The following is a 26,317-nucleotide window of genomic DNA, read 5'->3' on the forward strand; positions in this document are numbered from 1 at the left end:
GTGCAAAAGGAGGCCATTCGGCCCATCGAGTCTGCATCAACCACAACCCCAACCAGGCTCTATTCCCATAACCCCACATATTTACTCTGCTAATCCATGACACTAGGGTCAATTTAGCACGACCAATCAACCTAACCTGCACATCTTTTGACTGTGAGAGGAAATCGGAGCATCCGGAGGAAACCCACGCAGACACGGGGAGAACGTGCAAACTCCACACAGACAGTGACCCAAGGCCGGAAACGAACCTGTGTCCCTGGTGCTATGAGGCAGCAGTGCTAACCACTGTGCCGTCGTGCCACCCCATTCCACTTGGTGGAATGGTTCAGGGAATCAGGGGCTACAGTTACAAACATAGCCTGGAGATGCTGGACTTGTTTTTCTTCGAGTGGAGAGCTTTAAGATTAAATCTGAAAGAGGTGTATAAAATTATGAAGAGTTCAGATAGAATAAACAAAGTAATTGGTGCACCAATGACATGTTTCCGTTCCGTTTTATCTTCATTCTTTACAGGGGGGATTGTATCGAGAAAAAAAACAATCTTTATTCCCATCATTGGTTAGAAAGTAAGTAGAGACTCACCACCTTTACTGCAATCATACCGTGGTTGCATTGAGTAACTCAATAGGATACTTTGTAGCAACTCACGAAGATTACTTCATACTGTTTGCATTTGGTTGCCATTGACAAGAACAGCAATGTTATACAAGGATCATTACCGCCAAGTTCTTGTTCAAGTCAAGCTCCATCTTGTGTAGGCATATATTCCTATTCAGTTATCATTGCTGGGCTAGTATCCTGGAATTCCCTGCTTAATGCCATCATTGGAGCCATACGAGAAATGCTGGGGCTCAAGGCGTAGATCATACAAACTTATGAACATATGAATTATCCAAAGATGTCCGGGTTAGGTGGATTGGCCATGCTAAATTGCCCCTTAGTGTCAGGGGGACTAGCTAAGGTAAATGCATGGGGTTATGGGGATAGGGCCTGGGTGGGATTGTGGTTAGTGCAGACTCGATGGGCCAAATGGCCTCCTTCTGCACCGTAGGATTCTATAGTTCTAATAGAATAGTGCATTATTTCGATTGTGGCCTCAACTTTCTGCTTACCTTGATACTCTTTGACTTGCTTGTTAGTCAAGAATCTATCTGCTTCCACCTCCATGCCTCCACCCCTCTCCGGGAAAGAGAGTTTCACAGACTAGTGACCCTCTGAGAGAAAGAAATTCTCCTCTTCTCGTTCTTAAATCGTTCTTGAATTGTGTCTCTCAGTTCTAGTCTCCCCAAAAAAGGGGAAACATTCTCTCAGCATCCACCCTGTCAGGTTCCTCAGGATCTTATATGTCGTAACAAGATCACCCCTCGTTCTCCTGAACACCAGTGGATACAGACCTGACCTGTCCAACCTTTCCCCATAAAGCAGCCCACCCCTGCTCCAGGTATCAGTCGAGTGAATGGTCGCCATCTCAGGGGGATGAGGGTGAGCAAAAATGCAGCCTTGCCAGTCAGCCACATCCCAAGAAAAAACTAAGGAAAGAAGATAAAGTCATTTTACTCTTGAACTGAAGATTGAAACAGGGAAATAAAACAGAACACTCAAACTTACCAAAATGCAATGTTACATCCCTGGTTCTGTGGACTGTCCTGATCATCTTTTGCATCTATTACATTCATGCCTGTAATGGTGTATGTGTGTGCTGTGTAATGGGTGTGTGTGTGCTGTGTAATGGTGTTTGTGTGCTGTGTAATGGTGTGTGTTCTGTGTAATGGTGTGTGTGTGTTGTGTAATGGTGTTTGTGTGGTGTGTAATGGTGTGTGTGTGTGCGCTGTGTAATGGTGTGCGTGTGCTGTGTAATGGTGTGTGTGTGTTGTGTAATGGTGTGTGTGTGCTGTGTAATGGTGTGTCTACATGCTGTGTAATGGTGCCTGTGTGCTGTGTAATGGTGTGTGTGTGTTGTGTAATGGTTTGTGTGCTGTGTAATGGTGTGTGTGTGTTGTGTAATGGTGTTTGTGTGCTGTGTAATGGTGTGTGTGTGCATGCTGTGTAATGGTGTGTGTTCTGTGTAATGGTTTGTGTGCTGTGTAATGGTGTGTGTGCTGTGTAATGGTGTGTGTGTGTGTTGTGTAATGGTGTTTGTGTGGTGTGTAATGGTGTGTGTGTGCATGCTGTGTAATGGTGTGTGTTCCGTGTAATGGTGTGTGTGTGTTGTGTAATGGTGTGTGTGTGTTGTGTAATGGTTTGTGTGTTGTGTAATGGTGTGTGTGTGTTGTGTAATGGTGTTTGTGTGGTGTGTAATGGTGTGTGTGTGCATACTGTGTAATGGGGTGTGTTCTGTGTAATGGTGTGTGTGTGTTGTGTAATGGTGTGTGTATGTTGTGTAATGGTTTGTGTGCTGTGTAATGGTGTGTGTGCTGTGTAATGGTGTGTGTGTGTTGTGTAATGGTGTTTGTGTGGTGTGTAATGGTGTGTGTGTGCATGCTGTGTAATGGTGTGTGTTCTGTGTAATGGTGTGTGTGTGTTGTGTAATGGTTTGTGTGCTGTGTAATGGTGTGTGTTCTGTGTAATGGTGTGTGTGTGTTGTGTAATGGTGTTTGTGTGGTGTGTAATGGTGTGTGTGTGTGTGCTGTGTAATGGCATGCATGTGCTCTGTAATGGTGTGTCTACATGCTGTGTAATGGTGCCTGTGTGCTTTGTAATGGTGTGTGTGTGTTGTGTAATGGTTTGTGTGCTGTGTAATGGTGTGTGTGCTGTGCAATGGCGTGTGTGCTGTGTAATGGTGTCTGTGTGCTGTGTAATGGTGTGTGTGTGCTGTGTAATGGTGTTTGTGTGCTGTGTAATGGTGTGTGTTGTGTAATGGTTTGTGTGCTGTGTAATGGTGTGTGTGCTGTGTAATGGTTGTGTGTGTGTTGTGTAATGCTGTGTATGAGCTGTGTAATGGTGTGTGTAATTGTGTGAGCTGTATAATGCTGTGTATGTTGTGTAATGCTGTGTGTGTGCTAGGTAATGGTGTGTAATTGTGTGTGAGTTGTATAATGCTGTGTGTGTTGTGTAATGTGTGTGTACTGGGTAATGGTGTGTGTGTGAGTTGTATAATACTGTGTATGTTGTGTAATGCTGTGTGTGTGCTGGGTAATGGTGTGTGTGTAATTGTGTGTGAGCTGTATAATGCTGTGTGTGTACTGGGTAATGCTGTGTGTGAGCTGTATCACTGTACAGCTCAGTATCTGTTAGCTATAAAATTCTGGCCAAGGTCATCGCCAACCGGGTCAAGTCTGTTCTGGGGTCAGTGATCCATCCTGATCAAACCTGTGCTGTACCCGGCAGGAAGATCTCTGGTAGCCTCGCGCTACTCAGGGATACGATCGCCTACGTGCAGGACAGGCGGGTGGATACCTGCCTCATCAGCCTAGACCAGGAGATGGCGTTTGACAGAATATCGCACAGCTACATGATGGATGTGCTCTCCAAAATGGGCTTTGGGGAGGGAATCCGCAATTGGATCCAACTGCTTTATACAGACATCAGTAGCGCAGTTTCAATCAATGGGTGGGAATCAGATATGTTTCAGATCAGGTCTGGAGTCAGGCAGGGCTGCCCTCTCTCCTCCGTCCTTTTTGTGTGTTGCATTGAACCCTTTGCCGAGGCCCTCAGAAGCGACCCAGGCATCAAAGGGGTCACAATCCAAGGCAGCAGAGGCACGCAGGTCAAAGCCTCCCTGTACATGGATGACGTGGCTGACTTCTGATCGGACCCCTCGTCTGTTCGCAGGCTCCTCCAAGTCTGTGAGCAGTTCAAGCTGGCCTTGGGAGCCAAAGTCAACCAGGGTAAGAGTGAGGCCATGTTCTTTGGGAACTGGCCTGACACATCCTTTGTCCCCTTCACCATCAGGGCAGACTACCTTAAGGTGCTGGGGATATGGTTTGGAGCGGCAGGGGCACGCGCCAAAAACTGGGAGGAGCGCATCGCCAAAGCCAGACAAAAATTGGGATTGTGGGAGCAACGCTCCCTCTCTATCACTGGAAAAAACCTTGTGATCTGATGCGAGGTTCTGTCCGTGTTGTTGTACGTGGCGCAGGTGTGGCCTCTCCCCAAATCCTGCTCAGCAGCAGTGACCCAGGCCATCTTCAAATTTATCTGGAGATCAAAGATGGATCGTGTCCGGAGGGAGGCGATGCACAAATCTCCAGAGAACAGAGGGAAAAACGTTCCCAACGCCGCCCTCATCCTGATGGCCACCTTTGTGTGCGGCTGCATCAAGCTGTGTGTAGGTCCTCGGTGCACTAACAACAAGTGCCATTATTTTTTGAGGTTCTACCTGTCCCAAGTGTTGTGGAGGATGGGTCTGGCCACATTGCCGCGGAACACTCCAAGTAGTTGGACCGTACCTCAGCACCTGTCCTTCGTGGAGAGATTTTTCCGGAAACACACCTTTGACTACATGGCGATCAAGCAGTGGTCAGCACGTAATGTCCTTGAGGCCCTGAGGGGAAAGGAGATGGCGGATCCTGTCGGATGGTTCCCTGAGCAGACTGTCAGTGTCATCTGGCAGAATGCCTCATTACCAGAACTTACAAACAAGCACCAAGACCTGGCTTGGCTGGTGGTGAGAAGGGCACTCCCCGTCAGATCCTTTATGAACGCTCGAGGTCTCAACCTCACCGCACGTTGCCCTCGAAGCGGCTGCGGGGGTGATGAGACGGTCGCACACCTCCTTGTGGAATGTGCCTTTGCAAAGAAGGTCTGGAGTGAGCTGCAGTGGTATTTGTCGAGGTTCGTCCCGAGCAGCTCGGTGACGCAGGACTCTGTGCTCTACGGGCTGTTTCCAGGGACGCACACCAAGACAAATATCAACTGCTGCTGGAGGGTCATCAACTCGGTGAAGGACGCACTTTGGTCCGCCCGAAACTTGCTGACCTTCCAGCTGAAAGAATTGTCCTCGACCGAGTGTTGCAGACTGGAACATTCCAAGGTCCAGGACTACGTGCTCAGGGACGCGCTCAAGCTTGGGGCAGCCGCCACAAAGGCACAATGGGGAAAGGCCACCGTGTAAAGCCTTTCAACCGAGGCAGACCGAGGGTCCGGTAACTGTGCCAACCTGAAAAATAACAGCACACAGTAAATTCTGATGTATGTACATAGTTTTAAGTAATGAAATGTAATGAATGTAATGTTTTGTAAATAAGCACTGTATTGTACTGTAAAAATGATTCCTTTTTGCACTGTTTGTAACTTCTGGATCTGTCGTTTTGCAATGTTTTATTTGAGAGGTTTTTTTGTGAATAAAGTATATTAATAAAGTATATTGTTGAAATAAAAAATAATCTGTTAGCTGTTCCCCAGTTGTATTGCTCTGACATCTGCTGGGTAAGGATATATGGGGAGTTTGTATTCACACATGGCTTTGCAACTGGAAGCGAGACAGACACCAAACATTGATCCGTCTGCTGCTTTTGGCAGACTAGTTCCGGGTGAAGGAGAATCTATTTGTTTTTTCTCTCCTCCCTCTTCTGCTCTGGTTTGATTGTAAACTTTCCGAGTGTGAGGCAGAGAAAGGAGAAATTTCTCAGCACCAGCGCTGGGCACACAGAGGGCGAGGTTGCAGCAAATGTCTGACTTTCTCTCTTGCTCGACTCGCGGCTCCAGCTCTGCCAGACCATTTTTTCCTGAGCCAAGTGAAAGAGCAGCAGCAGCGGGAAGGCTGGGCAAGCAGGAAATACAAGCACAGTAACAAATACTCAGCATGAGTCCCCGGAGCGGCCGCAACTTCGCCTTTTGGTGACATTGTAGCGGATGCAGTTTCACAGCGGAGAGGATCGGAAGGTGCCAAGTGTCACTGAGACCACCCAGCCAGTAAGTCCCGTCTTCCTTAAACACTCTTCACCACCCATCCCCTGCTTTTAGAATAAGAAACTAAGTTCTATCCATTTGTGTATTCGATGCTTTTCATTTGACTGAGGGATTTGACCAGTGAGGCCTAATCAGACATTCTCAACTTTAAGGCTTTAAAATATATATGCACTTAAAATATATATCACCCTAGAGATACTCTGTAGTTAAAATTGTTACATCCCTATCTATCTGGTACCTAAAATATTTTATTTAAAATTAATATCTCCATCTAGTTGGTGTCTGACTATTTAAAATGATTGTACCACTCTGTACCTGGTGGCTGATATACAATATTTAAAATTATTATATCCCCATCTATCGAGTGTCTGAAGTACTCTATTTAAAATTATTATATCCATATCTAGCTGGTGGCTGGGATACTCGATTTAAAATTATTATATCCCTATCTAGCTGGTGGCTGGGATAGTCGATTTAAAATTATTATATCCCTATCTAGCTGGTGGCTGGGATAGTCGATTTAAAATGACTACAATGCTTCATTTCATAATCTTTTTATAAATGTCAGATCCCAATTGGGTTGACAATTGTTTTGGTGTTTGTTCTGATATCCTTTTTTTGAAAAAATATTGCGTTGTCATTCTGTATCTGATTTTATTCCCCCCACTTGATAACTTGTTGCGCGGTTTCGGAGTGAAATGTTCACTAATTGTGGCGGAGCTTTGGTTCTGATTCGAGACTCCTGCTTAAGGCCAGGCTTTGTGTTGCAAATTAATGGGAAGGTTTAACTTGTCCGTGACGCAGAGTCTTGTCAGCCACTTCCTGGGGTTTGTTCAGCTGACTTGTAATTCTTAGGAGGGATTTTCCAAAGGGATTTTCCAGAGAGACGTGGATGTGCCTTGTGCTCAGGGAATAATAAAAAAAACCCTGATGAGTGGTGGTTGAGGCCTAAAGAGTGTGTAGCAGTGATTATTTTTTTCAAACATTTTTTAATGTGAAGGGTTGCCTTAAAACCCTTTCAAATATTATGTCCTCCCAGGACCCCTTCCTTCAAACTTTCCCTCCCTCAATAAATAGTTTTGTATTTATATGTAACAGATCACATTATTGGGGCACAGGAGAAGGCGATTTGGCTCATCATGCCGATGCCTGCTCCTTGAAAGAGCTAATGAGTTAGTCCCACTCTCCTGTTTCTTCCCGATAGCTCTGCAGTCTTTTTCTTTGCAAATGTATGTCCAATTTCCTTTTTAAAATTAACATTGAATTGGCACAGTGGTTAGCACTGCTGCCTCACAACACCAGGGACCTGGGTTCGATTCCCGGCTTGGGTCAATGTCTGTGTGGAGTTTGCACATTCTCCCCGTGCCTGCGTGGGTTTCCTCCGGGTGCTCCGGTTTCCTCCCACAGTCCGAAATGCATGCTGGTTAGGTGAGTTGACCATGCTAAATTCTCCCTCAGATTACTCAAAGTGTGGCGACTAGGGGATTTTTACGGTAACTTCATTGCAGTGTTAATGTAAGCCTACTTGTGACTAATAAATAAATTTTACGTTAAATCTACTTATAGGTAGTGCCTTTCAACTTGTGTGAACAGGTGGGGGTGTTGTTCACATCGCGGGCAGCACAGTGGTTAGCACTGCTGCCTCACAGCGCAGGGGACCCGGGTTCAATTCCCGCCTTGGGTGACTGTGCGGAGTCTGCACGTTCTCTCCGTGTCTGCATGGGTTTCCTCCGGGTGCTCCGGTTTCCTCCCACACTCCAAAGATGTGCGGGTTAGGTTAATTGGCCGTGCCAAAGTACCCCTGACATCGGGGGATATGGGTTAAGGGGATAGGGCTTGGGTGGGATTGTTGTTGGTGCAGGCCCGATGGGCTGAATGGCTTCCTTCTGCACTGCAGGCATTCTGTAATCTCTCTCCTGGTTCTTAGGATTAATTTTAAATGTGTCCTTTGATTCACAAACCACCCACCACATGGAAACTCAGGTTTATTTGCTCAATTTAAAGTCCCCCTGTAATATTGACCACATCTATTCAATCTCCCCTTAACCTTCTGTGCTCTAAAGCGAAGAGTCCCAGTTTCTCCAGTCTCCACAGAACTGAGGTGAATCTTTTCTGGTGTCGTTCTGGTAAATCTCCCCTGAACTGCATGCCGATGGCATGCAAAACACACAAAGATTGCTGGGAAACACTAACATTTGATGACCACAGACCCTAGTGGTGCAGAGTACAGCAATGTATGAGGTTCCATGTTTCAGATCAGAGTGGGTGGAGTGGAGATGGGGTCATGTAGGAGGAATTAATAAGCTGAATGAATAGAATCGTTCAGAAATTTGCCTTTGGCTTTTTATCCATAAATTTCCCCCAAATCCGAAAAGGGCAGCACGGTGGCACAGTGGTTAGCACCCCTGCCTCTCAGTGCCAGGGATCCGGGTTCGATTTCCGGCTTGGGTCACTGTCTGTGTGGAGTTTGCACATTCTCCCCGTGTCTGCGTGGGTTTCCTCCAGGTGCTCCGTTTTAAAAAAATGTTATTTATTAGTCACAAGTAAGGCTCACAACACTGCAATGAAGTTACTGTGAAATTCCTCTAGTCGCCACATTCAGGCGTCTGTTCGGGTCAATGCATCTAACCGGCACGTCTTTCAGACCCTGGGAGGAAACGGGAGCATCCGGAGGAAACCCACGCAGACACGGGGAGAATGTGCAAACTCCACACAGGCAGTGGAATCGAACCACTGTGCCACCATTTCCTCCCACAGTCCAAAGATATGCGGGTTAGGTTGCTTGCCCGTCCTAAATTGCCCCTTAGCGTCAGGGGGATTAGCAGAGTTAATACATGGGGTTACGGAGAGAGGGCCTGGGGTGGGATCATTGTTGATGCAGAGTTCGATAGGCTGAATGGCCTTCTCCACTGTAGGGATTCTATGATTCAAAATGGCAAATCAAACCAAGTGCCGGTGGGTTCACCTGCTCATTTTAGTCATTCTGATAAATGTTTCTGTTGTCTTGAAGTTGCATTTTACCATTCTGTCTCTGCATTACTCTGTAGGCTCCGCATTACTCTGCATTCAAATTCAGATTTTAAAGAGTGAAACTGCACTGATTAATGTATTGATCTGTGCTCTCGATTTTGCTCTGGTTAAACCTTCATATTAAGAAGTCTCACAACACCAGGTTAAAGTCCAACAGGTTTATTTGGTAGCAAATACCATAAGCTTTCGGAGCGCTGCTCCTTCGTCAGATGGAGTGGAAATGGAGTGGAGAGGATCTCCAAGAAGATCGCGCATATCGACACAGACATCAAGTTTCTACAAACATGCAAGAAAGCAGACAAGACATTTCCACTCCATCTGACGAAGGAGCAGTGCTCCGAAAGCTTATGGTATTTGCTACCAAATAAACCTGTTGGACTTTAACCTGGTGTTGTGAGACTTCTTACTGTGTTCACCCCAGTCCAACGCCGGCATCTCCACATCATGACTACCATAAACCTTTATATGTCAGGAATGGCTGTCTATCTTGATCTGCCTTGCTGAATCATAGCAGTTGTTTACAAGGCAAATGGCTGGGAGCAGGTGTATTAAGAGCACAAGAAACAAAAGCATAATAAACCACAGGGTGCATTGTACCTGCTGCGCCATTCAGTATGATTATGGCTGATCTTCAGCCTCAACACCATTTTCCGCCCACTTGCCATATCCTTTGATTCTTTGGATCCTTTGATCCTGTGAGACCAAAACTTATGTCCATCTCAGCTTAAAGTTTGTTTATTAGTGTCACAAGTAGGCTTACATTAACACTGCAATCAAGTTACTGTGAAAATCTCCGAATTGCCACACTCCGGCGCTTGTTCGGGTACACTGAGGGAGAAGTTAGCATGGCCAATGTACCTAACCAGCACGTCTTTTGGACTGTGGGAGGAAACCAGAGTACTCGGAGGAAACCCATGCAGACACGGGGAGAATGTGCAGACTTCACACAGACAGTGACCCAAGCCGGGAATCGAACCTGGGTCCCTGGTGCTGTGAGGCAGCAGTGCTAACCACTGTGCTACCGTGCGCCCTATGATGGAAAATCCACAGCTTTCCTTGTTAGAGAATTCCAAAGATTCACAGACCTTTGAGTGAAGAAATTTCTTCTCATGTCAGCCTGAAATGATCAGCCCTTGTGTTCCGGAATTCCCCATCCAGGGGAAATCCACCCTCAATGTCCATAATCCGATTAATCAACCAGATGTACGGAATGGTAGAAAGTAAATGGACTCCTGTAAAAGTCTACTCAAACACTTCCCTGTTTAAACAGCTGTACTACTGCACTCTCAGTTTAGCCATTTTTCTCTCTCTCTTCACCTTGTATCATAGGTTGCATAGCATAGCGAGCATTGTTGGGGAGACTGTGAAGTGGTAATGCCACAGGACTGTTAACCCAGAGGCCCAGAATAATTGCTGTGGGGACCATGGGTTTGGATTTCACCATGGCAGCTAATGCATTTTGAATTCAATGAATAAATCTAGAATATAAAGCTATTTTTTGTAATGATGACCTGGAAACTTTAAACAAAAGTTGTAAAAATCCATCTGGTTCAATAATATTAGGTTGATTGGCCATGCTAAATTGCCCCTTAGTGTCCCAAGGACTGTAAATCATAGAATCCTTACAGTGCAGAAGGAGGCCATTCAGCCCATCGAGTCTGCACCAACCACAATCCCATCCAGGCCCTATCCGCATAACCCCATGTATTTACGCTAGCTAGTTCCCCCTGACATTTAGGGGCAATTTAGCATGGCCAATCAACCTAACCCTCACATCTTTGGACTATGGGAAGAAACCGGAGCACCCGGAGGAAACCCATACAGATACGGGAAGGACATGCAGCTCCACACAGACAGTGAACCAAGCCGAGAATTGAACCCGGGTCCCTGGTGTTGTGAGGCAGCAGTGCTAACCACTGTGCCACCATGCTGCCCCAGGTCAGGGGGATTAGCGGGGTTACGGGGATCGGGCCTGGGTAAGATGCTCTGATGGAGAGTCGGTGCAGACTTTATGGGCTGAATGGTCTCTTTCTGCCAGTGTAGCGATTGTAATATCCTTTTGGGAAGGATATCTGCCATCCTTATCTCGCTGGCCTACATGTGACTCCAGGCCCACAGCACTGTGGTTGTCTCTCAACTGCCCTCTGAAATATTCAGTTTGGGAGCAATGCAGGATGGGCAACAAATGTTGGCCAACGATGCCCACATCCCATGAAACAATTAAGAAGATGTCCTGTATGACATGCTGTCTAATAAGTGGCGACAAATTTGGGTGACCGAGACTTCCCGTGTATGAAATATTTTTTGTAATGTTTAAAGCAATACAATGTACTTTCTACATAAAAATGCGAAGTAAGGCCGAAAAAATATTTTGTGTGCAATATAAATGATTTTGTTTTGTTTTGAAAATTGTGTATACTGGAAATTGAAGCATTTCTGAGCTATGTGGGTTAAATCTAAATTTTTAAAAGTTCATTTATGTGATGTGGGTGTCACTGGCCAGCGTTTATTACCCATCTCCAGTTGCCCTTCAGAAGATGGTGGCGAGCTGCCTTCCTGAACCAAGCCGGCCCTGAGGTGTAGGTACACCCACAGCGCTGTTAGGGAGGGAATTCTAGGATTTTAACCCCACGACAGTTGGGAATGGCGATATATGAAGATAATTGGGTCTTGGGCGCTACCCTGAGGAACTCCTGCAGTGACGTCCTGGAGCTGAGATGATTGACGTCCAACCACCACAACCATCTTCCTTTGTGCCAGGCATGACTCCAAGTTAAGCAGCAGTTTTGCTAGAATCCAAGTTAATTGAAACAAAATGATACCGTCTGACCACCAAGCCCTTAAAGCTCATGAGTTAGATTCTATACTTTAACCTGAGAAAGAGTTGTGTCTGTTCCTCTCCTTACATGTCAGTTCCTGGTAGGCTGATGCAAAATTAGATCTCTGCCACACTTGACTATACAGATGTCGAGTCATTTACTTTGATTAATGTAAGCTGTTACCAACTTAAGAACCACAGATCAGTAAACTCCGGTGCAATAAAAGTGTTATAAATTAAAATATTCTCTTATATAGGTAAATAATTTCATTGAAACCTTATGTCCCTCATGTCTGCAAACTCCAATCTTTTTGATTGGAAATGCAGTAATCATAACAGATAACAAGATTTTTTAAAAAATCAGTCATTTCTGATGATGATCCAGTCTGACTTCTATTAGTAAAATTCATGTACTTTGATATGCTTACTAACTGCAACAAAGATGTACTTGCAGTGCTATCTGCTAATCAGTGCAAGTTTTGACATTTGTTTCTTCTTTTTGTGAACACTGTATTCCACATGGAAGTACAAAAATGTCTGAGTAGGACTCTTTCGCATATAACATTGAAGAAGGGGAAGAAAAAGGGATTAGGCACAAATAGGACATGAGTGAATATTAAAATCATACAGAGCGCAGTGATCTTGGTTTTTGGAATTCTGCCCCCAGGTAGCCCAACTTGCATTCGTTTAGAATCATAGAATCATACAGTGCAGAAGGGGCCATTCGGCCCATCGGGTCTGCACTGACATGCCAGAAACACCTGAACTCCCATCTAATCCCATTTGCCAAACACTTGACCCACAGCCTTGAATCTTAGGATGTGCCCAGTGCTGATCCAGGTATTGTTAAAGGATGTGAGGCAACTCGTCTCTACTACCTTCCCAGGCAGCTCACTCCAGAACGTTACCACCCTCTCGGTAAACCTTTTCCTCACATTCCCCGCCTAAACCTTCTGCCCCTCACCTTGAGCTTATGTCCCCTTGTGACTGACCTTTCAGCTAAGGGGAACAGCCTCCCCTATCCACTCTATCCACTCTATCCATACCCCTCATAATTTCACCCGTTTTGTCAAATTCAGCCATTTCCTATTCTAAGAACAGCTCACGTTTAAGTGCTGTTATTCTACAGAAAACTTTATTTCACTACCCCATTCCCTGAAAAAATCAAGTTAGGCAGTTCAAAATTTTGGTGTTATTATGCCTGAAATTCCCCACTTGATTATCAGGTTTTTGGATATCAACCCAAAGCGAAGTCACCAGGGGTGGCACGGTGGCACAGTGATTAGCACTGCTGCCTCACAGCTCCAGGGGCCTGGATTCGATTCCCTCCTTGGGTCACTGTCTGTGTTGAGCTTGCACATTCTCCCCATGTCTGCGTGGGTTTCCTCCGACGGTTCAAAGATGTGTGGGTTAGATGGATTGGCCATGCTAAATTGCCCATTGGTGTCCAAAGATGTGCTGGTTAGGTGGATTGGCCATGCTAAATTACCCCTTAGTGTCAAGGGGACTAGCTAGGGTAAAATGCATGGGGTTATGAGGATAGGCTTGGGTGGGATTGTGACTCGATGGGCCGAATGACCTCCTTCTGCACTGTAGGATACTATGATTATACATCTTTGCTGCCACATTGGCTCCTGTTTTCTGCAGAAAAAGCCAGTTCTGCTCCTGTCCTATTTCTAAAAGCTGGCCTTGCACCAATTCCACTCCGATGAAAAATGCTTTCCAAAAAAAACATGGCATTTCCAACACCTACTGTATTGTGAACCCGACTGCTCCAGCCACCCAATATCAGCCTGAGAGTAACACCACTGCCCATTTTGTGGAAAGGTTAAACAGCCTCAGGTGAGTAGCAGAGCAACAGTATGAGGCTTGCAAGCCCCTTGCTGTCCACCACTACGCTAGTCATATAATTAGCCTTCGGTTTAGACCAGCAAATTAGCAGGTGAATGATCTTATTGAAGAAAAGAATTGCAATCAGCTTCGAGTTAAAAGTTCTGGATTTAATAACGGGCATGGAGGTGGGGGGGGGGGGTGGGGGGGGGGGGGGTGCGGGTTCAGAAATGTAATGAGGCTTAAAAATAATGAACTTTTCAAAAATTATTAATACTATCTTAATCCAAGGGTGACACGGTGGCACAGTGGTTAGCAGTACTGCCTCACAGCACAATTTCGATTCCCGGCTTGGGCCACTGTCAGTGCGGAGTCTGCATGTTCTCCCCGTGTCTGCGTGGGTTTCCTCCGGGTGCTCCGGTTTCCCCCCACAGTCCGAAAGACGTGCTGGTTAGGTGCATTGGCCGTGCTAAATTCTCCCTCAGTGTGGCGACTAGGGGATTTTCACAGTAACTTCATTGCAGTGTTAATGTAAGCCTACTTGTGACAATAACAAATAAACTTTAACTTTAATCAGTCACTGGTTAGAATTAATGTTTCGCCTTTTTAAAAACAAATACGTTGAACAGATTAAATCGATTTGCATTGTTTAGCATGATAAGACACAATAATCTGCATCGATCTTTGCAGGGACTGCAATTTTAATTGACGGCCAGAATAATGCAGTGGTTGGGCTATGCAACTTAAATCACACCTCATAGCACAAATGGGCTGCAGCACATTTCGGGCAGTGCCATCCCACAGGGTTTAGCCCATAAGCCTGGAATTCAGTCAGCCAGAATTACTCTTATCTTGCATGCACTTGATCTGGCTAGTACGTTATGTTCTACTGAAAACAGCAACAGATACTTTTCTGATAAGAATTTATCAGAAGGTTATGCTTGCAGGTTTTACACTTTTTCTTTGTGCACCAATGACTTTTGTATTGATGCAAACTGCACGCGATAGTTAGAGCCCTGCCATCATGAGATTGGGACCCTGCCTTATCTTATAACATTTCTGGTGAGGGCAATAAATCTTTCTCAATGGCACCACCATAGCCCCCTCTATTTTAATGTTGTAATCCTGTTACAGTAAAGTGCATGCTTTAGTTTGTAAGTGAGAGCAACTGTTACTAATTGGGGAATTCTTCTTAAGCATATAGTTTACACTGGTGAAGGGGGCGGGAAAAGGGGGACTATGCTTATAGTTTTGTGAACAAACCCATGTTAAGGAAAGGATGGGCTCCTAGTTTGCTCTTTCCCCAGTGTAGGAACAGTGAATTTAACATGGCAGCAGAGAATGAACATTGAGCTCTGGTTCTATTAAGAAAAATGTGGACGGGTTCATGGATGAGAGGGGTGTGGAGGGATATGGTCCAAGTGCAGGTCAGTGGGACTAGGCAAAAAAATGGTTCGGCACAGACAAGAAGGGCCAAAAGGCCTGTTTCTGAGCTGTAATTTTCTATGGTTCTATGGTGATTGGAAGTTGAATAAAGTGTTTCTTTGTCACTATCTTCTGAGAGGAAAAAATATAGAAATACATGGAATCCCGACAGTGCAGAAGGAGGCCATTCAGCCCATCAAGTCTGCATCGATCACAATCCCACCCAAGCCTTATTCCCGTAACCCGACATATTTACCCTGCTATATTTACACCTGAAATATATTACGATTACAAAATGGCAACGCCCTGGGTGCAAAATGGCTGAGGTCTGATGCAAATTCTCGACCTTTGATTGATTATCCGCTGCTTTTTTCAGCATTTGAACCATATGAGGTGTAAATGTTGACATGGGTTACTTCATTATCCTGGAGGAAACAAGGCATGGCTTGGCTTGTCATTCCAAGGAGAATATGATACAAAGATGAGTGGGAAAGCGAATTGTGTGGAGGATGCGGAAAGTCTGCAGAGAGATTTGGATAGGCTAAGTGAGTGGGCGAGGATCTGGCAGATGGAGTATAACGTTGACGAGTGTGAGGTTATCCACTTTGGAAGGAATAATAGTAAAATTGACTATTATTTAAATAGTGGAAAATTACAACATGCTACTGTGCAGAGGGACCTGGGGGTCCTTGTGCATGAATCGCAAAAACTCAGTTTGCAGGTGCAGCAGGTGATCAAGAAGGCAAATGGAATGTTGACCTTTATCGCGAAGGGGATGGAGTATAAAAGCAGGGAGGCCTTGCTGCAATTGTACAAGGTACTGGTGAGGCTGCAACTAGAGTACTGTGTGCAATTTTGGTCCCCTTATTTGCAGAAGGATATATTGGCCTTGGAGGGAGTACAGAGAAGGTTCACCAGGTTGATACCGGAGATGTGGGGGTTAGCTTATGAGCAGAAATTGAGTAGATTGGGCCTGTACTCGTTGGAGTTTTGAAGGCTGAGGGGAGATCTTATAGAGACATATAAGATAATGAAGGGACTAGACAGGGTAGAGGCAGAGAGATTCTTTCCACTTAGAAAGGAAACAAGAACTAGAGGACATAGCCTCAAAATAAGGGGGAGTCAGTTTAGGACAGAGTTGAGGAGGAACCTCTTCTCTCAGAGGGTAGTGAACTTCTGGAATTCTCTGCCCATTGAAGCAGTGGAGGCTACCTTGTTAAATATGTTTAAGTCACAGGTCGATAGATTTCTGATCAATAAGGGAATTAAGGGTTATGATGAGCGGGCGGGTCAGTGGAACTAAACAACTATCAGATCAGCCATGATTTTATTGAATGGCAGGGCAGGCTCGAGGGGCTAGATGGCCTACTCCTGCTCCTATTTCTTATGTTCTTAATATAACATTAGAAATAAAGTATTTTCGGAGTTGGATGTGGGTGACTTGGATACCAAAGAAGGATTAAATCATCTGTTACAATTTATGGATAAGATTTACAGGAAAGGTGATTTGTTGGAGGCCTACGAAGTTTGATCATCTTTTAATAAATTTAAGAAGACAGTCAGTCCATGGGAGAGTATATTATGAACATTGTCAAATCTCTTATACAACCTATCAATGTTAGACCTCAAAATCCCAGGAGGAGGAAATGAAGGAGATAGTCATCAACTTCAGGAAGCATAGTGGAGAACATGCCTCTGTCTACATCAACGGAGATGAAGTAGAAATGGTCGAGAGCTTCAGGTTTTTAGGTGTCCAGATTACCAACAATTTGTGCTGGTCCCCCCATGCTGCCACGATAGTTAAGAAAGCCTACCAATGCGTCTTCTTTCTCAGAAGACTAAGGAAATTTGGCATGTCCATTATGACTCTCTCCAACTTTTACAGATGCACCATAGGAAATATTCTTTCTGGTTGTATCACAGCTTGGTATGGCTCCTGCTCTGCCCAAGGCCGCAAGAAACTACAAAAGGTCGTGAATGTAGCCCAATCCATCACGCAAACCAGTCTTCCACCCACTGACTCTGCACTTCCCGCTGCCTGGCAAAGTAGCCAGCATAATTAAGGACCCCACGAACCCCGGACATACTCTCTTCCACCTTCTTCCGTCGGGGAAAAAGAATATGCTCTCCACCAAATGTACAAATGAAAAAAGATTAGGGATTGGCATTGCAAGTTTAAAACCAATGGTAGAGTAAAAGGAAATCTCCAAATTCAAATGGCTCAATACAAGCCATCAGGTATTGTATCATTTTCCCAAAAGGAATGCTTCCAGTGAGAAATCACTGGGTGTTTTAGAAGAAGGACAATTCATGATGTAAGGCTCAAATGTGTGTTTAAAATAAAAATGCTCTTGTTATTTGTTTTAAGAAAGAAAGGAATCTGTTAATGTTGGAATCCTGTTACACTTAAGTACATGCTTAAGTGTGAGCAGCTGTCATGAATTGGGAAAACATGAAGGAATTAACTGTAACAACTAGTTTACACTAGTGTAGGGTCAGGAAAAGGGAGTCTGTGCCCTATGGGTTTGTGAATAGACCTGTGTTAAAGAAAAGACGAGGTCCAGATTTGTCTCTTCCTCAACGTATGAACCGTGGACTTAACGCACTGGAGCAACTGGATGTTTTTTAACTTTGGTAAAGAAGTTAAAAGGAATTCTGCTGCTCACTAATAATTAAATTATTCCTGCGTTTATTGGTTAAGACAATACTGCTTATGTGTGCGGTGCTTTGCTTTCCCTGACTCAAAAATGATGCCGTGTTTGCAGCAAAACTCAATATCACTGGCCTTGGCTTTCTGAAACCAAATATGCTCCCAAACAGTAACCACAAAATCAGTGTGTCAAACAAGAAATGATTTCAATATGGGCCAAGCTCTTCAACTTTCTATGGAATGTATTGAATTTGCATTCGCTTGGATGCTAAGTGGCTGGTTTAGCTCAGTTGGCTGGTTGTGATGTGAAGTGACACCAGCAGCGCGGGTTTGATTCCCTTACTGGCTGAGGTTATTCAGGAAGGCCTGCCTTCTCAACCCTGCCCCTCATCTGAGGTGTGGTGACCCTCGGGTTAAATCGCTACCAGTAGTTCTCTCGCTCAAAAAGGGGAAGAGCAGCCCCTGGGACTAAGGTGACTTTCATCTCATGGACGCTAAATCATTGATCAGCCAACTACACGTAAGCCAGGTCCAACTACAGGAAATGAAATTTATGATGTTCCTCCTTAGCCTGCAAGATAAAATCCAATAACATATGATGTGCTAGATGTGATTGTTCAACTTGCTGCATTGCACAGTCTACGTTCCTTTGTGCTAAATAGAACTCGAGAACCCATTCAATTCAATTATTTTTGAAATGCACCTTGTGGTTGTAGAAATGTCTTAAATTATCAGCTGAACATTGCATTCATTCATTCATCTGGATTGTTCAGCAAGATGTCAACATGTTGCCATGAAAAGCCATTGTCACAGTGGAATTTTTCATGGACTGGCATTGAGTTTGTAGAGGAATTAGTTTTTCATTCAAAAGTTTGGGGCGAATGGGATCAAAGGTTATGGGGAGAAAACAGGATTAGGCTATTGAGTTGGACGATCAAAAATGATTGTAATGAATGGCAGAGGATCCTCGAAGGGCCAAATGGCCTCCTCCTGCTCCTATCTTCTATGTTTCTATGTATATAGCTACATATTTAGTACTTATTTTGGTACTTATTTTGTTTTGAATTTAACAGATTTTAATTTTAACAGAGGCAAATATTTATTAACAAACAATGTTATCTTCTGATGAGGCACAATTCTTCAGAGAAGCTCACGAGTTGATTAATTAAGCAGATTATTTAACAATTAATAATTATAGGAACATATTAATTAGGAGCAAGCCACTCGGCCCCTGTTTGGCAGTAAATGTCAGTGATCTATGTCAGCAGGGTAGCATCACAACTGAGCTTAATTCTGCCCCCCTTCTCCACCCAATCCCTCCACCTGTCACACCCCCCACCCCAAACATTAACCTTCACCATGTATTCTCATACAAAGAGAAAATGCTTGAATTTATAAAGTGTTTTTCATGATCGCAGTATATTTCAAAACACTTTACAGCAAGTGGAGTACTTTTAATTTGATTTGGTTTATTATTGTCACAGTGAAAAGCATTGTTTCTTGCGTGCTATACAGACAAAGCATACCATTCACAGAGAAGGAAAGGAGAGAGTGCAGAATGTAATGTTATAGTCATAGCTAGGGTGTCGAGAACGATCAACTTAGTGCGAGGTAGGTCCATTCAAAAGTCTGATCGCAGCAGGGAAGAAGCTTGTTCTTGAGTCGGTTGGTACGTGACCTCAGACTTTTGTATCTTTTTCCCGATAGACGAAAATGGAACAGAGTATGTCCGGGGTACATGGGTCTTTAATTATGCTGGCTGCATTTCCGAGGCAGTGAGAAGTGTAGACAGAATCAATGGATGGGAGGCTGGTTTGAATGATGGACTGGACTATTCACGACCCGTTGTAATTTCTTGCAGTCTTGGACAGAGCAGGAGCCAAACCAAGCTCTGATACAACTGGAAAGGATGCTTTCTATTGTGCATCTGTAAAAGTTGAGAGTCGTAGTGGACACGCCAAATTTCCTTAGCCTTCTGAGAAAGTAGAGGCATTGGTGGGCTTTCTTAACTATAGTGTCGGCATGAAGGGGGGGGGGAACCAGGATAGGTTGTTGGTGATCTGGACACCTAAAAACCTGAAGCTTTCGACCATTTCTACTTCGTCCCCATTGATGTAGACAGGGGCATGTTCTCCACTTTTCTTCCTGAAGTTGATGACTATCTCCTTCGTTTTGTTGACATTGAGGGAGAGATTAAAGTGCAGTCTCTATTGAAATGTAACAAATGGGCCATCCAATTTGCAAACAATGTGATAATGACCAAATAATGCTTTTTGTTGATTGAGCGATAAATATTTGCCAGGTCAAAGGCAGTAACTCCGTTATTCTTCGAAATAGTGTCTCGAGATTTTTATGTCCACTTGACGGTGACAATTCACCTGAAAGACAGCAGTGCCAACAATGCAGCTGCCCCTCAGCACTGCGCTAGAATGTCAGGCTGGTTGCTGGATGGTGTTCAAGAGTGCAAATCTTGCTCAATGTTGTCTCACTTAACTCTTAGTTAAAGCCAATTGTAATGTCCCGACCACGACACCGAGTGAGATTGTGTAACACAGCACACGTTAGAGACCAAAGCTGGGAAATTCCTGCTCTTTACAGCCTCATTATTCATTGGATAAACGTGCGAGTCACGAGTGAGTTGGCTAAATTATTTTCAGCAGAAAATTTTTATTTCCCCATCATTATCAACTCTGACATTTAAAAAATAACTTGGGAAAACAGATGATAGACTTTGTGATGAGAAATAGTGGAAAGCACTTTCAAAATGATGCGGGAGGGCCTTAATATTTGCATTTGATTTATGTGAAACAGATGCTAAGTCCTTTAAGAAGCATATCTGGCCTTATGTCCTTTGCCAATGCAAATAATTGCCTGTATTAATTAAAAATGTTGGAACCCAGTAGGAGTTTACATGGAGCTGCCAAAAAATACACCTAGAGTAGTAAATTATTTTTTATATTTATTTGCGGGATGTGGGTGCTGCTAGCTTGGCCAGCATTTATTGCCCATCCTGAATTGCCCTTGAGAAGGTGGTTGTGAGCAGCCTTCTTGAACCACTGCAGTCTCTGAGGCTGAGGTACACCCATAGTGCTGTTAGGGAGGGAGTTCCAGGATTTTGACCCAGTGACAGTGAAGGAACAGCGACGTATTTCCAAGTCAGGACGGTGAGTGACTTGGAAGGGGTGCTTCCAGGTGGTGGTGTTCCCAAGCTTCTCTTGTCCTTCTAGATGGTAGCGGTCGTGAGTTTGGGAGGCGTGGCTGGGTGAATTCCTGCACTGAATCTTGTAGATGGCACGCACTGCTGCCACCATACGTCGGTGATGGACGGAGTGATATTTGTGGAAGGGGTAGCAATCAAATGGGCAGCTTTGTACGAGATGGAGTTGAGCATCTTGAGTATTGTCAGAATGGAATCCAGATAATGTTGACTTAAAGAAAACAAACGGGATGAGAATGACTCATCTCAATCATGGCCCATCATATATTGCCTGCTGCCATTGATTGTTTTACATAACCTCCTGCTTTCATTTTGTATTATATTTCCCGAATGAAGGGAATATGTATTAATTAACCATAGGGATTACAGATTGCGCGTAATGGAGAAAGCTTGTATCATGATCAGGAATGGGATGTATCTCAAAACCATTTAGCAGTTGCGCAAAGCAAGTGGCTCTAACAACAGTTTGCAAAGAGCTCAACGAATTCTGTATGAAACCCGTGGACTATTTCTAAGATCACCTGACTTTAAATGTTTAAGAGATCCTGCCTTCCCCCGTTTCCCAAACATTTAAATTTCTTCCTCCTGTGTGGGACAGGAAGAACCAGCTCGTGTCTGAGAGGTGCTGCTTCCCAAAGCTGATAAAACCATAAGATGTGGGAGCAGAAGTAGATCATTCGGCCCCATTGAGTCTGCTCCGCCAATGAGATCATGACTGAACTGATAGGATAATCCTCAACTCTACTTTCCCCCCTTATCCCCATAACCCTTGATTCCCTTACTGATTAAAAAACCTGTCTATCTCAGCCTTGAACATTCTTAACAACCCAGCCTCTTCAGCCCTGATCCCTGTGCACTGTGAACCTACAATAACAACTTCATTTACAGCTTAATTACTGTAACACAAAGTAGCGGGCTTGACTGTTATCTTTGGTTACCGAAAGAAATGCGAGAGTTAAATGCTGGGAATGTTACTTAAACTTCCGGTACTATTTAGCATTGATTTTTGACACATGTTTGATAACTGTAACAAAAATCCCATGAATCACCTTCGTCGACAGCGTGAAGCACTGGGACTGAATGACTAACTGCAAACTGCCTCAGTTTGTGTTCAGTCACCTGTTTGCAGAGAACCAGATGATGTCATTTCCTTTGGCAATTCCTTTTGTGATTTTTTTGAAGGGTTCCCTGAAACTCCCACTGCCAAAAGCCTATTGCAGTAATGCCGTGCAATGTGGCGCCAAGAGTTTCTGTGTACTTTTTGAATTTAGATACATGGTTAAAGGACCATAAATTTCCTGTCAGTAGCTTCTACTTTGACCTACATTGGCAATGAGATGCCTTTGCAGACTTGTCAAAAGCCATGCCTCTTCATCATATATGGTTTGGGGACACCAGGCAGACAATATTCAGCCCGCTTCCATCAGGAAGATGCAAGTTTCAGAGCAAACTTTACCTTCAGCCGCAAATAATTCAGTCAGTTGGCAATAAATGTTGACAATCAAACTCGTTCAGATCCCGTTATGGAATCCACATTGTAGGAGGGATATGATAGCATTGGAAAGGATGAAGGGGAGATTTACCAGGATGTTGCCTGGGTTGGAGATTTTTAGTGATGAGAGATTGGATAGATTGGGGTTGTTTTCTTCAGAGCAAAGGAGACTGAGAGGGGACAATGATTGAGATGTATACAATCATGAGGGGCATAGGTAGAATAAACAGGATAAAGCTTTTCACTTTGGTGGAGGCATCAATGACCTGGGGCATAGATTTAAGCTAAGGGGCAGGAGCTTTAGAGCGGATGTGAGGAAAAATGTTTTCCAAAAAGAAGGGTGGTGGAAGTCTGGAACTCACTGCCCGAAAAGGTGATGGAGGCAGAGATCCTCATAACATTGAAGAAGTATTTAGATGTGCACTTTCAATGTCATAGGCTATGGGCCAAATGCTGGGAAGTGGGATTTGAATGGTTTGGTGGCTTAGTTTTGACTGGTGTAGACACGATGGGCCGAAGGGCCTTTTTCTGTGCTGCATACCTCTATGACTCTATGTTAATTTGATCTTTGTGGGCCACGTAGTCAAGAGCGCTCTCTGGTAATTTTGTAGAGTGGATATTTGCTTGAAGTGGACACAGATAGGTGAGGATGTCTTACCCTCTCTTCATAGAATCCCTACAGTGTAGAAGGAGGCCATTTGGCCCATCGAGTCTACAGTGGCAACAATCCCACCCAGGCATCCCTGTAACCCCACAAACTTTACCCTACTAATCTCCCTGACATCAAGGGGCAATTTAGCATGGCCAATCTACCTAACCAGCATATCTTTCGACTGTGGGAGGAAATTGGCGCACCCGGATGAAATGCAAGCAGACACAGGAAGAATGTGCAAACGCCACACAAACAGTGACCCAAGCCGGGAATCGAACCCAGGTCCCTGGAGCTGTGAGGCAGCAGTGCTAACCACTGTGCCACCATGCCGTCCATTCTCTTCTATTTCTCTTTTTAACTGATCCCGCATATTGGCAGGGCTAGGATTGAGACCTTGAAAGCAGTCCGGTTAGTTTTTGTATGCATACAGCAGTGTATGTTGCAGCACACTTTTCTGTGCCCAGTGGTTAGCACTGCTGCCTCACAGCGCCAGGGACCCGGGTTCAATTCCTGGCTTGGGTCACTGTCTGTGTGGAGTCTGCACATTCTCCCCGTGTCTGCGTGGGTTTCCTCCGGGTGCTCCGGCTTCCTTCCACATTCTGAAAGACGTGCTGGTTAGGTGCATTGACCCAAACAGGCGCCGGACTGTGGGGACTAGGGGAATTTCACAGTAACTTAATTGCAGTGTTAATGTAAGCCTTACTTGTGACTAATAAATAAACTTTTACTTTATCATAAAAATAAATTGAGGCACACCTCTTTATTTTCTACAAGTTCTCTGTCAAAAGCCTTCCATCTCTAAGACCTCCTAAGAACACGTCGACACATTGAGTCACCATCCAATACGATTTTCATTAGTTTAAGTAGTTTATAATGAAAGCCCTATCATGAGTGGCATGTCAAATGCAATTTTGTTTATTTTTTAACATTTATTATAGAAAATGTACACAATGTTTCCCATCAATGATTTCAATTATTTTCAGTTTTTGAAGCCTGCATTTCTCAAGAGTGTAAGTTCATGTTTATGATGCAATAGAGAAAAGTTCTCATTGATTTTTTAAAAACTTGTTGATATGAACCAAAGCAAACATGCTGTAATACTGTGAGCAGCACTTCTTTGATCATTCAAAAGAAAGTGAACTGAGTGGATCATGTACCCAGTCAAAGTGGGGTTATGGGGATTGTTGTCAGTTCAGGCTCGATGGGCTGAATGGCCTTCTTCTGCACTGTATGAATTCTGTGAAAGTCTTCTATACTTGTGGAGGGGAAGGAGCATTCAAACTTCTCTTGCAGTGTGTGGAGATGAGGTATGAGTATGGTTTTGCCAGCAGGATTTGCTGATGCCAGCTTGGACACCTCAGCCGACCCACTTTCCATTTTTTTCCTGCCAAAGTGTCAGTTTTGATCTGAAGTATTGGAAATTATTTGTGGCATTCATAAAGTTCTCACTTTCTCCCTGTATTTTAACATTTGGCTCATTCAATGGATAAATATATCTGAAAGATATGCAAGCTTAGCACATCAAGAATCATCACATATTAAACCTTTATGTGACAATTCATGCAGAGCAGAAGATTCTTAAAGCATGTTACGGAGCTCATAAACACAGGAGAGGACCCCCCCGAGACTGTCATCTATGTCCACGAGCAAACCCTAATACTTGGCTCCCATCTCCTCACACAACATAATGAACAAGCACAATTTTGAAGGACATGATTTCACCTCATTCATGATTTTTGCTGTTTGGTCTAACACCGCAGTTAACTCCGATGGCATTGTTTTGGCAACAAGGGCCTCACGGTGCAGGATGCAGTGGCTGACCTGGATACTCACGACTCCTTTGACTTTTCCCATCATGGAAGCTGCTCCATCAGCGCCGATGCTATTGCACTTGGTCCAGTTGAGCTTGTTTCCCTCCAGATAAACAGCTGTGACAGGAAAGATTTCCTTTCCGCTCACGTGAATTTGCAAAAGAAGAAATTCTTTTTGATAGAAACCCCGTCACGTACTTGACATTGGCTAAGAGTTGGCAGAGTCCGCTAATAATCTGTGGAAACATCAATTTGAGGGCCAAACTTTCCACCCAATTTCTGTTGAAGCATATGTTCAACATCAATTGACATTTTATCAACACTGGGTTTAATTGTATTATCAGAAAGAGGAACTGTGTCAATTTCTTTGGTAGTATCCGTGTCCAACATTACTCACCCAATACTTCTGTGTGCTGACAGAGTTGGGGTTTCAGCAATGGTGTGCAGCTTCTTTGATTTTTCTGTGAACTCAGTCCCCAGGTAACTCGCCTCCTGAGACCTGTAAATATTATGCCAGAACCTTTCAGTATATCCCTTTGAAGTTAGTATTGACATCCTCGGGCATGCAGTTGCAGAGAAAGGTGCATGTCTGAATTTTATTCTATGCTGGAACTTTCTAGAAACTGGTTACTGGCAATGCCAGACATCAGGTGACTTCTGGAAGCCATCTTTAGTTTTAAAGTTTACATGAACACTGCAATGAAGTTACTGTGAAAATCCTCGAGTCGTCACACTCCGACGCCTGTTTGGGTACACTGAAGAAGAATTTAGCACAGCCAATGCACCTAACCAGTGCATCTTTCGGACTGTTGGAGGAAACCGGAACACCCGGACGAAACCTACGCAGACAGGGGGAGAACGTGTAAACTCCGCACAGACAGTGACGCAAACCTGGAATCGAACCTGGGTCCCTGGTGCTGTGAGGCAGCAGTGCTTGCTGCTGGACCGCCCGCCGTCTTTTCTCGAGTTCTTTTTAAACAGTTCAGTATATGTTTGGTCAGCCAGTGACATTATGGATGAATATCAGTCATGCACAAAGGTATGTGCACGTACTTTTTCTGTACTCATTCTGCATAAATTGTACATTGAACCCAGCGATGAGGAAGAGGTGCGTTTTAAAAGCAAATTACTACGGATGCTGGAATCTGAAACCAAAAGAGAAAATATTGGAAAATCTCAGCAGGTCTGGCAGCATCTGTAAGGAGAGAAAAGAGTTGACGTTAGAGTCTAGATAACCCTTTGTCAAAGCTGTAGCCAGACCTGCTGAGATTTTCCAGCATTTTCTCTCAAGAGGTGTGTTTTTTTTTAAGCTCTGAACTGAATACATCTGTGTCTAACTTTGAATTATTTTACGTTAATGAATTTCAATACAATCAGCTGTGTTATTATTTCTCAAAGTTGCTTGGCTGGGAAAATGAATGGAAACCAAGGAAAAGTGAGAAGGTCACTGACTGTACAGGGGGATGAGTGTTACAGTGGGTATTGTTCCCTCTGAAATTCAGGAACCAAGAGGCAAAGAGGCACCTATATGATTTTTTTTAA

At 44.2% G+C, this 26,317-nt stretch overlaps 1 protein-coding gene across 1 annotated transcript in view; it reads left to right on the top strand.

Moving 5' to 3' along the window:
• The first annotated feature begins 5,512 nt into the window (after positions 1-5,512).
• Positions 5,513-26,317, top strand: part of LOC144486927 (tyrosine-protein kinase JAK2-like) — a 185,486-nt gene continuing 164,681 nt past the window's right edge. Inside the window, exon 1 of the mRNA XM_078204942.1 lies at positions 5,513-5,853. The gene's annotated coding sequence lies outside the window, so the exon portion shown is untranslated. The remainder of the gene's footprint in view (positions 5,854-26,317) is intronic.

Source organism: Mustelus asterias, unplaced genomic scaffold (assembly GCF_964213995.1).
Source record: "Mustelus asterias unplaced genomic scaffold, sMusAst1.hap1.1 HAP1_SCAFFOLD_523, whole genome shotgun sequence".
In the NCBI taxonomy this organism is placed as follows: domain Eukaryota; kingdom Metazoa; phylum Chordata; class Chondrichthyes; order Carcharhiniformes; family Triakidae; genus Mustelus; species Mustelus asterias.